Genomic DNA, 11,905 nt, shown 5'->3' on the forward strand with positions numbered 1-11,905 from the left:
CTTCTACCACTGTGAGCACACAGCGCTTGCCTTGGCGGGTTTGAGGCAGTGTGATGTAATCAATCTGCCAGGCCTCCCCATACTTGTATTTGGACCATCGCCCACCGTACCACAGAGGCTTCACCCGCTTGGCCTGCTTGATCGCAGCGCATGTCTCACAGTCATGGATCACCTGGGAGATACTGTCCATGGTCAGATCCACCCCTCGGTCTCGTGCCCACTTATAGGTGGCATCTCTGCCCTGATGACCTGAGGCATCATGGGCCCACGAGTAGGGCTAATGAGGAACACCAAAACAACAAGCAGGTAGATCAGGCTGCAAAGATAGAAGTGTCACAGGTAGACTTGGACTGGAAACACAAGGGAGAGTTGTTCCTAGCTCGATGGGCCCATGATGCCTCAGGCCATCAGGGCAGAGATGCCACCTATAAGTGGGCACGAGACCGAGGGGTGGATCTGACCATGGACAGTATCTGTGATAAAACAAACTGTATCCCTGTGATCCATGAAAGGCGGCCACCAGAGGCCAAGGCCAGCCAGACCTGTTGGCCTTGGCAGCTTTTGTCTGGCAGCAATCCTTGGATAGATGGAATTTTGGAGGCCAAATTCCAATTTTGGCCATGGGCAGCTGGAGGAGAAGGATGGTTCTGTTCCACAGGAAGAAAAACATAGCCCCAGCATTTCAAAGGCAGCTGAGAGCTGGCCCTCAGGAAGCCAAGGGAAGCTGGACTTGTCAGTCCTGGCAAATTTTGTCTGGGAGCTGTACTTGGATATACGGAATTTTGGAGCCGGATTCCCAGTTTTGGCCATGGACACCTGGACTTGAAAGAAGTTTATTTCCCTGGGAAGAACAGCACAGCCCCGCAGTGTTTCAAAGGCAGATGAGAGGTGGCCCCCAAGAGGCCAAGGCCAGCCAGAGCTGTCTGTCCTGGCAAGTTTCATATGGGAACAATCCTTACATAATCAAATTTGGATGTAGAGTCCCAGTTTTGGCCATGGGCCCCTGGAGGAGGACAGTTCTGTTCCATAGGAAGGAAAGCACAGAGCCCCAGGGTTTGGAAGGTGGGTGAGATCTGGCCCTCAGGAGGCCAAGCCAGCCAGACTTGATGGTAATGGCAGCTTTTGTCTGGGAGCAGCCCTTGGATATTGGGAATTTGGGAGGTGGAATCCCAATTTTGGCCATGGGCGCCTTGTCAGGAAGGATGGTTTTTTTCCATATGAAAGAAAAGCACAAAGTCCGAATGTTTTGGAAGAAGATGAGAGGTGGTCACCATGGGTGAGGGCAGCCAGATCTGTCTCTCATGGCAGCTTTGGTCTGGGAGCCATCCTTGGATATCTGGAATTTTGGAGGTGGATTCTCAATATCGGTCATGGATGCCTGGACATAAAAGATGTTTAATTCCATGGGAAGATGAGAGGTGGTCCCTGGGAGACCAAGGCAGGCAGAGCTGTCTGTCCTGGAAGGTTTCATCTGGGAACAATCCTTGGATAGACAGAAATTTGGAGGTGGAGTCCCAGTTTTGGCCATGGGCACCTGGACGGGAATGACGGTTCTTTTCCACTGTAGGGAAAGGGTGGAGAGTTGCTGTTGGGACGGACACGACACACACCAACCCCACCAAAAACCCCAGGCAAAAGGCTGTTTATTCTAAAAAGTCAGTGTCATTTATACACTTTTGTATGTTTATCATTCATTAACTTATCCATTGGTTGCTTCACTTCTACAACAGAGTCATTGGCTATTATTTAACTGCAACATCCTGTTATTGGTTACCTATAGCATCAGCATTCTGAGTGTTCAGAAAAACACCAGGTGCAGCCTTGTTGCTGTTTTCTCTTTCTGTTGTTTACGTGTCTTGCTTCTGTTCACACTAAGTTTCTCATGGGTACAAACGGATTGTGCTAAGATCGATGTCGGAATCAGACAGGCTCGCTGACCTGCTGTTAATTCCCACAGTGGAGCACCGGTGTTTTGAAGGTTGATGAGAAGTGGCCCCCAGGAGGCCAAGACCAGCCAGGCCCGTCTGTCCTGGCAGCTCCTGCCTAGGAGCAATCCTTGGATAGACAGAATGTGGGAGATAGAATCCCACTTTTGGCCATTTGTTGCTGGAGGAGAAGGACGTTTCTTTTCCATGGGAAGAAATCATGGAGCCCCAGCGTTTGGAAGGCAGATGAGAGGCGACCGCCAGAGGCCAAGGCCAGCCAGACCCGTCTGTCCTGGCACCTTTCGTCACAGAGCAATCCTTTGACAGACGGAATTTTGGAGGCAGAATTCCACTTTGGACCACGGGCCCCTGGAGGAGAAGGACAGTTCTGTTCCATAGGAAGGAAAGCACGGAGCCCCAGCACTCCAGGGGCAGATGAGAATCAGCCCTGGACATGCCAAGGTCAGCCAGAGCTGTCAGGCGGCCCCGGGAGCCCAAGGCAGCCAGAGCTGCTCCACGTTCCCTTGGTTCCATGGGCCCTGCAGGGTCACTGTAAGAGCCTAATAATAAGAGAAAGGCTCCAAAAAGTGCTTTGTCATTATGACTGCTTCAAAAATGCCTCGTCATTTGGTCTGCTTATCATAAAATGGGCGGTACAGACCATGGGTAGCTCGCCTTGAGGCCCATAAAAAGGAAGGTGAAACTGGTGCAGGTGTGGAGGGAAAAGCGAGGGGCAGAGTCCCTGACCTTTGCCTTTCCCCCCCACCACCATCGCCTGCTGCCAGACACTCTGGGGCCTCCTGGAGCCGACGCTGCCCGCCTGAGGAGAACCCCCCTGATCCTGCACCCCTGGGCCGGAGCCACGAGTGAGTTGTGGAGCCCCTGCCCTGCTGCTGCGTCCCGTGCTGGGAGCACCGCGAGCGGGCCAAGGCTCGGCTGCAGGACCGGGCACTGCGCCTGACACTCGGGGGACGGGCGGCCGCATTCCAGCCAAACTGCTCCCGAGGCCGGAGAAGGCGGATAAGATGCTTCAAACGACAGGAAAAAAGAGCAAAACCTGCTTCGCTCCCCCCAGCCCATCTTGGCAGCACTAAAGGTAGCACAGTGTGATGGTGACCGATCCTATGCTATTTTTTTAAAATAACCTTGGCTTTTTCTAACTTTTCTCTACTTTTCTCTTTCTTTCTCTTTGCCTCTCTACTGTTAACAAAAATACATCAGTTTTTTGGCATCAACATTTAATCTCATTTGGTTTTAATCTCGTTTCTGGGAATATTTTGAACCTTCTAAGTTCTTTCCAGTTTATGCACAGAGACTTAGCTTTCTTTGCTTTTCTGGGTTTAAACCAGACTGTGACAGGATGAAACTGGGAAACATCCCAGTGCAGGAACTCCAGCGGGATGGATTTTAGAATCCATCTCTGCTCTGCAAACATCTGCCTTTAGGAACAGACCAGCCACACACCATTGGGCTCTGCCAATGGGAACTTCAGTGAATGCAGCTCCTTTGGGGTTTGCTGAAATAAAGGAACAATTGCCAGCCCCAGCTAAAATGACCTTCCAGAGCAGATTGGCTTTAGCCCTATTGCTGCTACATGGACAGGGAGTGTGTGGATTCTTGAACTGAAACAGCAACACTTGTTGTGTGCACATTCCAAATGTGATGCTGGATGGGATGATCGGGTAGAGAGGATAAAATCGGTTGCTGCATCCAGCAGGGAATTAAGAGCAGGATTAGAAAGTAACGAGTTGGAAAAAATACTTAATGGATTTGAATTTTCTCTGACTGGCTGGTTAGCCTCACTTTTGCAAAATATAATTGTGATCATAGTAATAATTTTAATTATGATACTTTCCTTTGAGCTGCATAAAAACCATGATTGCTAATGCAAGGCGAGGAAGAGAAGACAATCTTCACAAAGGCGGGGATGTTATCAGATGATAAATCTTCCACACCTGTTGATCTGACACAATGCTTGTTCTTCCAAACCCACTGGCCCATGGAACTGCACACTGCCCACTGTGTAAGAAGGAGAACTGGAAAGTGACCGGCCTCATTTGTGAACTTTTACCAGTTCCCCAGGCAGTCAGGCGTGACTTTGGGGTCACTGATCACCAGGGACCCCCAAAGAGACCCCCAGAACAGAAGAACGCATGTGTAAAGGGGAGGGAAAATATGTTAATGATTTTGGGGAAATGATTATCATCTGCATGTTTATTCTGGGACAATCACTGAACATGTCTGTAAAACACAGGATATAAACAGGAACTTTCCTGTCCTCAGCATGCATGGCTTTAGGAGGAGCTATCCCCTCATCCATCCAGCCAAATAAAGAATGCTGCTTCTTCTTCTTAGTGCTACATTGGTGTTAAGGAGGTTCTTTTGTTTTTACTGACTTTTGTTAACAGCCTCACAGTGATCTCCCTGCTTCCATGAGGCCTTGCAGTGTCACAATGGTTGCCTTGGTTTGATGGGGCCCCAAAGTGACACAATGGCCCCCTGGTTCCATGAGGTCCCGGATTGTCCCAGTGGTCTTGGTTCCATGGGGCCCAACAGTGCCACAACGACACCCTTGGTTACACGAAGCCCTGCAATGTCACAATGGCCTCTGTGTTGCACAAGGCCCCCAAGTGTCACTATTGATTCTAAGGTTCCATGGGGCCCTGCAGCGTCACAGTGGATTCCATTGTTTCACAATGGGCTGCAGTGTCACCATGGCCTCTTGGTTTCTTGGAGCCCCACACTGACACAACAGCCCCTTGGTTCTGTGAAACCTGTCAGTGTCAGAATGGTCTCCTTGGATCCATGGAGCCCCACAGTTTCAAAATGGCCTCTTGGTTCCATCAGGCCCAGCAGTGTCACGATGGTCTCCATGATTCCATGAGGCCCTGCAGTGTCACAATGGCCCCTTGGTTCTGCGGGGCCCCACAGTGTCACAATGGTCCCCTTGGTCCTGCAGTGTCCCAAAGGTTACTTGGTTCCTCAAGGCTCTGAAGAATCAGAATGGTCTCCCTTATTCCTTGAGGCCCTGCAGTTCCACAATGGTCTCCTTGGTTTCACAAGGCCCTAGAGTGTCATAATGATCTCCATGGTTTTATGAGGCCCTTCAGTGTAACAGTGGTCTCCTTGGTTCCACAGTGTCACAATGGACCCATTTTTCCATAAGGTTTTGCAGTGTTACAGAGGGGTCTTGTTGGTTCGGGAGTGTCGCAATGGCCCCTTGATTCCATGAGGTCCCACAGTGTCACAGTGATCTCCTTGATTCCATGGTGCCCCACAGTGTCACAGTAATCTCCTTGATCCCATGAGGCCCCACAGTGTCACGGTGGTCTCCTTGATCCCATGGGGCCCCACAGTGTCACAATGGATCCTTGATTCCATGGGGCCCCACAGTGTCACAATGGTCTCCATGGTTCCATGGGGCCCCACAGTGTTACAATGATCTCCTTGGTTGGGGCCCCACAGTGTCACAGTGATCTCCTTGATTCCATGGGGCACCCCAGTGTCACAATGGTCTCTTATGTCCCACAGTGTGACAATGGACCCTTGGTTACACGAAGTCCTGCAGTGTCACACGGGACACTTGCAGGGCTGGAACACCTCTGCTCTGGAGCCAGGCTGGGAGAGCTGGAGCTGCTCAGCCTGGGGGAGAGAAGGCTCCAAGGAGACATGAGAGCCCCTTCCAGTGCCTAAAGGGGCTCTGAGAGCTGGAGAGGGACTTTGGACAAGGTCTGGAGTGACAGGACAAGGGGAATGTCCATGAGGGGAAGGAGGGCGGGTTTAGATGGGATATTGGGAAGAAATTCTTCCCCGTGAGGGTGGTGAGCTCCTGGCACAGGCTACCCAGAGAGGCTGCAGACTCCCCACCTCTGGAGGTGTTCAAGGCCAGGTTGGACGGAGCAATCTGGGCCAGTGGAAGGTGTCCCCGGGGTGTGCCAGCACTGGGGGCACTCCCCCCACTGCTCAGCCCCTCTGAAGGGCCCAGCAGCTGCCGAGGGGCAGAGAGGGAGGTCAGCCTCCACAGCAGCCCCAGGGCTGGAGCTCCCCATGGCAGGGGAAATGGAGCCCAGGGACGGCGCAGAACTCCCGGCCCCGGCTCCAGGAGATGCCCAGCACAGGCTGCCTCTGCCCCTCAGTGCAAGCCCCTCTGCCCAGCACAGCACAGCACAGCAGCCCTGGGCAGGGGACAGAGGGGCCTGGCCAGAGCCGGTGCCTGCAGCAGCAGCTTCCTCTGGATTGCACCCTGCAGGCACAGAAACGCTCCCTTGCCCTTCTCTGGACATCCCTTTCCCCAGCTGAGGTGTCCCGGCCGGCCGGGCTGCCTTGTGCTGCTGCCCAGCCCCTGCTCCCCACAGGGCCCTGAGCTGGCACTGCTGCTCTGGACACGGCCGCTTCTGCTGCTCTCCGTGGCCAGGGCTGCAGGGAAGCAGCAGCCCCAGGGGGAAGGAGCAGAAAGGCTCTGGGCACTGAGGCCGACAGGGGCACCCCAAGGCCCACAAGTTCTCTGTGTGGCAGCTGAGCTTGGGAGCTCCTGAGCCCTCCCAGGTGCTGGGGCTGCAGCTCCAGCTCCAGAGGAGATGTGACAGATGGGAACAGAGACAAATAATTTCTGCTGGACTCTTTAGTGTGTTTGTTTGTACAGGGAGCCTGGATCCACATGTACAGGATGTGTCTGGGGTCAGATAACACTGGGAGAGTGATAACAAAAATATTATTAAAGTGAAATACCATTTGCTGTATAATGAACAAAGGAAAAATAAGACATATGATCTAAGGGGCATCTGAGTTTTTCATATTCCTTATGGACTCTTCAGCAGTCAAAGAAGTCCAGAGAGTTTTCTCAGGGTCTCCTTGAGCTCCTGGTTCCTCAGGCTGTAGATGAGGGGTTCAGGGCTGGAGGCACCACCGAGTACAGAACTGACAGTGCCACATCCAGGGATGGTGAGGAGATGGAGGGGGGCTTCAGGTTGGAAAATATGCTAGTGCTGACAAACAGAGAGAGCACGGCCAGGTGAGGGAGGCACGTGGAAAAGGCTGCTCAGAGGGGATCCTCAGCACAGCCCTGAAGATCTGCACATAGGAGAAAACAATGAACACAAAACAGCCAAAGAGCAAACAGGCACTGACAGTGATGAGCCCAAGTTCCCTGAGCTTGTAGTGTGAGCAGGAGAGCTTGAGGATCTGGGGCACTTCACAGAAGAACTGGCCCAGGGCATTGCCCTGGCCCAGGGGCAGGGAAAATGTATTGGCCGTGTGCAGGAGAGCGTAGAGAAAGGCACTGGCCCAGGCAGCTGCTGCCATGTGGGCACAAGCTCTGCTGCCCAGGAGGGTCCCGTAGTGCAGGGCTTTGCAGATGGACACGTAGCGCTCGTAGCACATGATGGTGAGGAGGAAATCCTCTGCTGAGAGGAAGAAGAGAAAGAAAAACACGTGAGCAGCACATGCTGAGTAGGAGATGTGGCTGGTGCCCCAGAGGGAATTGTGCATGGCCTTGGGGACAGTGGTGCAGATGGAGCCCAGGTCGGTGAGGGCCAGGCTGAGCAGGAAGAAGAACATGGGGCTGTGCAGGTGCTGGCCGCAGGCTCCGGCGCTGATGATGAGGCCGCTGCCCAGGAGGGCAGCCAGGGAGATGCCCAGGAAGAGGCAGAAGTGCAGGAGCTGCAGCTGCCGCGTGTCTGCCAATGCCAGCAGGAGGAAGGGGCTGATGGAGCTGCTGTTGGACATTTTGAGCCTCTGCCCATGGAGTGCTGTTGAAGGAGGAGACAGTGAGGAGTCAGGGGAGACTTTGCTGAGCAATGTCCAAGCCCTTTCTGCCGGCCCTGCCCCCCAATTTTCCTTTTCTCAGAGCCCTTCCCTCAGCCCCGTGCCTGGAGCTCTGCTGGGATCTGGCCCCGTTGCTGTGACGAGCAGGGGCTGTGCCCATGGACAGCGAGGAGTCAGCTCTGCTCTGCTTCAGCGGGGACATGGGAATGGGGACAGGGGCCGGTCCTGGGGCTGGACTCCATCAGCCCAAAGTGCTCCTGAGGCAGAGGAGCTGGGCAGCATCTCCTGTGCCAGGGCTAAGGAACGGTGACGGCCAAAGGCACTTTGAGAGGGTTTCCTGCCGTGCCAGGGAGAGCAGAGAGCTGTGCAAGGCAAGACCATTGGCTGTAACTCAGAGAAGGGTGAGGGGAGCTGCTCTGTTGCTCCATCTGTCCCCAGCTGCCCTTCCTGAGATCGAGGGCAGTCACTGTGTTCCCCTGAAAATCAGCCTGGCACAGCTGAGAGCAGAGGGACCCACAGCCGAGCAAAGTGGCTCAGCCTTTCTCAGAGTCTCAGCCCCACTGCTGGCCAAGGACACTCCTGGCCCCAGTGTCCCCTGGAAGGCAGCTCACAGCTGGGATGGCATCCCGAGGGCACAGCGAGGGTCCTGTCCATGGCCCTGCTGGAGGAGAGCCGGCTCATTGCCAGCCTCCCAGCCCGGCGTGCCCAGAGCTCCCGGGGCACAGGGAGCTGGGACACCCCATTGCTGTGCTCAGCCTGCACAGGAGGAGCCCCAGGGCTGGGCCTGAGCCTGCAGCTCGAGCTGCCATTCCCAGAGAGCCCCTGAGCAGCGCCAGGAGCAGCTGAGCAGGGCAAGGAGAGAGAGCCGGGCCCTGAGGAAAAGCCTTTCCCTGCGCAGCGCTGCCCAGCCCCTCCCGGGCAGCACCAGGGCAGGACAGTCGCCCTCAGGCCCCGGGCAGCAGGAACGGGCCCGCGGCCGCAGAGATGCCCTTCATCTCTGGTGCTGCTCTGCCGGCCCAGGAGGGCACCGAGGGCCCCGAGCCCCCGGGCTGAGGGCCCCGAGCCCCCGGGCTGAGGGCTGTGCTGGCTGCGAGGGGACACCGGGGCTGCGCTGCTCAGGGCGGTGTCTGCACTGCAGGGCAGGCCCGGCAGCTGCCACAGCTCCCCTCAGCAGGGCTGCCCTCAGCGCTGCCTCCCTCCCTCCCTGCCCACGGCTCTGCTGCTGGAGCTGTCCCAGCCGGGAGCTGCTCCTGCGGCCCGGGCTCCGTCCCTGCCGCTGCTGCCGGAGCCCAGCCCAGCCCCTGGGCCAGCCCTGCCCGGCAGCCGCTCGGGGCTGCGGGGATTAAAGAGCAGCTCCCCCGGGCCTGGGCACCATGGAAAGGTGATGCTGGCTGGATCTGGAGGCCGCGGAGGTGCAGGCACTTGCTGAGGCTCCCAGGAATCCTCAGTGGGATGGTTTAAGAGCCTCAGCCCCTGCTCCACCTGCACAGCTGAGTTTCCATTCCCACCAAGCTGAGCCTGGGAAAAGTGGGAGCACAAACTGAGGAAAGCAGAGACTCAAGCAGGAATCTCCTGCCCTGAATGTGCTCATGAAAAACCCCCTCAGAAATGAGCTGGGCATGAGCTGGAGCTCTGAGCAGCCCTGGCCCCCACAGCAGCCTCTCCACAGCAGCAGGACCTGCCCTGCAGGAGTCACTCCTTGCAGCCACAGCTCCCCTGCACCGCCCATGGGGAGCTGCCAGGCAGGCTGAGAGCTGCCCCTGGCAGGTGGCAGATGCCCTGGCCTGGCAAAGAGCCCTCAGGGCTGCAGGAGCTGCTCTGCAGGACAGCCCTGGGCACCCCTGGCTGCTGCCCACCTTCACAGCCTGCAGCCGGCCCTGGCAGCAGGAGCCATCCTGCCCTGTCCCTCTGACGGTGCCCAGGGCAGCCCCGCTCTGCAGCACATCCTCCCCCAAGGCAGGAACGGCAGCAGAGCCATCCTCACAGCCATGGCAGCCGTGCCATGGGCCAGCTCTAGAGGATCCCTGCAGCCAGAGACTCACTGTGTCCCACGCTGGGAAGGTTTCTCCAGGAATGAGTTCAGAGCTGCCCTCCCAGCTGCTTTAGCCAGCTCTCTGCTCACTCCTCCCAGGTACCTGCAGGCAGTGCCCTCAGCCCTGCTGGGCTGGCAGAGGAGCTGCTCCTCAGCAGAGCTGCCTCTTTGAAGCTCTCCTTGGTTGCCAGGAGCTTGAGAGTTCCCTCTGTGCCAGGAGCCCAGCCCAGCTCAGCAGCACAGCAGCAGCACAAGGACTTTAATGACCCTCTCGGGCCTTTGGTGTTGTTCACATCAGACTCAGTCCCTCAGAGCATCTTCAAAAAACTTCTCAAGAACTCAAAGTCAGATTCAAAGTCCAAAGTTTCTTTAACTTTTAATGGGTCCCAGTGAGGGACACGACTCACGTGAAAGTGTCCCCAGGTTCCAGTGAGAGCAGAACTCTGGAGGCAGCGATGGCAGGGGGGGACAAGCAAGGGAAAGGTGTCTCTGGTGCTGAGCAAAGCTGGCTGTGTTCCAGGAGTGCAAAGGGCCAAGGCCTGAGCCCCAGCCCCTGGCAAGGCAGATCCTGTCCCTCCCTCAGTGCTCAGGGCTCTTGCCGGGGCACTGGGATGTGGGGATGTGCAGTGCCCAGGGCAGCACCATGGGGCGGCCCCTGCCAGGCTGCTGGGCAGGGACAAGGAGGCCCTGAGGCCCCAGGGCTGCAGGGGTCACTTGTCCCCTCCTGGCCTCAGGGCCAGGGCCAGCAGCCATGGCCAAAGGGCTGCACAAGTTGGCTCTGTCAGGGCCTTGCAGCTGCTGCCCATCCCTCTGCCCTCTGCAGCCCAGGCTGTCCCACGGTGTCCCTGCCCTGCGCCTCTGTCCCTGCAGGCTGTCCTCATCCCCCCGGCTGCCCCACCTGGCTGGCCCCTTCCTTTGCTGGCAGCTCTGCGTCCTGCCTGCCTCTGCCTGGGCACACAGAGCCTTGGGCTGCTCCAGACTCCTTCTGGGGGACGTGTTGCACCCCAGCCCTGCCTGGGAGGGAAATTCCTTTCTCCTGGTGTCCACTCTGGGCCTCCCCAGCTGCCCTGTCACAAAGGCCCCTTGGTTCTTTGGGGCCAGCAGTGCCACAGTGGCCCCTTGGTTCCATGGAACGCCACAGGGTCACAATGGTCCCCTTGGTGCCACCAGCCCTGCAGGGTCACAACGGCCCCTGGGTTCCACGAGGCCACGCAGGGTCACAGTGGTCTCCAGAGGAAGGGCAGCACCGAGCCCCAGGGTTTCAGGGGCAGATGAGACACAGCCACAGGAGGCCAAGGCCAGCCACATCTGTCTGTCCTGGCAGGTTTGTCTGGGAGCAGCCCTTGGATATTGGGAATTTGGGAGGTGGAATCCCAATTTTGGCCATGGGCACCTTGTTGAGAAGGATGGGTTTATTCCACATGAAAGAAAAGCACAAAGTCCAAGAGTTTGGAAAGAAGATGAGAGGTGGCCACCATGGGCGAGAGCAGCCAGACCTGTCTCTCATGGCAGCTTTTGTCTGGGAGCAATCCTTGGATAGACAGAATTTGGGAGGTAGAATCTCAGTTTTGGCCATGGGAGCCTGGATGGGAAGGATGGTTCTCTTCTTTAGGAAGGAAAGCACGGAGCCCCAGGAGCCCCAGGGCTCCTGAGGCAGCCCCTGTTGCCCCGGGAGGGAATTTGGGGAGGGGGCAGAGGGGGTGCGCAGCCCCCGCCGGGGGATGACCCCGGCCCAGCGCCCTTCGTTCAGCACCGAGCTGGGCTTGGGGCCGCAGGAGGAAGAGGCCGATGGGAAGCAGATCCTGCAGGGGGGACAGGGCTTGGGCTCAGGGCAAGGTCCTGCCCTGCACACCTGGCTCAGGTGTGAGCCTGCCCCGGGAAGGGAGCGGGACATTGCCATCCCCACGGATCAGGGCTGGGAGCAGCGCTGGGAGCACGGACATGGAAATCCTGGGAGCCACTGGGACCGCCCTGGGGGGTGAATGATCCCCCCCAGCACCTTTCCAGGCCGCCCTGCGAGCTGAGAAATGCTCGCTGGGCCTCGGCCTTGGCCAAGAGCCCCCGGGCTCAGCTGCTCTGAGCTCAGGCGCTGCCGGCTCCCGCAGCCCGCCCAGGGCCGCCCTGCCCGTGCCGGGGCTGTGCTGGAATTCTCTGCTGCTGCTGGGCCACTCGGGGGCTCTGGCCC

The 11,905-nt window shown here is 57.2% G+C and overlaps 1 pseudogene across 1 annotated transcript; it reads right to left on the bottom strand.

Annotated features, from left to right (window-relative positions):
• Positions 1–6,742: 6,742 nt before the first annotated feature.
• On the bottom strand, positions 6,743–7,649 carry LOC309583712 (olfactory receptor 14J1-like; annotated as a pseudogene). The gene has a single exon. The product of its transcript is annotated as an olfactory receptor 14J1-like (transcript).
• Between the last annotated feature and the right edge of the window lie 4,256 nt (positions 7,650–11,905).

This window comes from Coloeus monedula (assembly GCF_965178545.1).
Source record: "Coloeus monedula genome assembly, chromosome: 32".
Taxonomy (NCBI): Eukaryota; Metazoa; Chordata; class Aves; order Passeriformes; family Corvidae; genus Coloeus; species Coloeus monedula.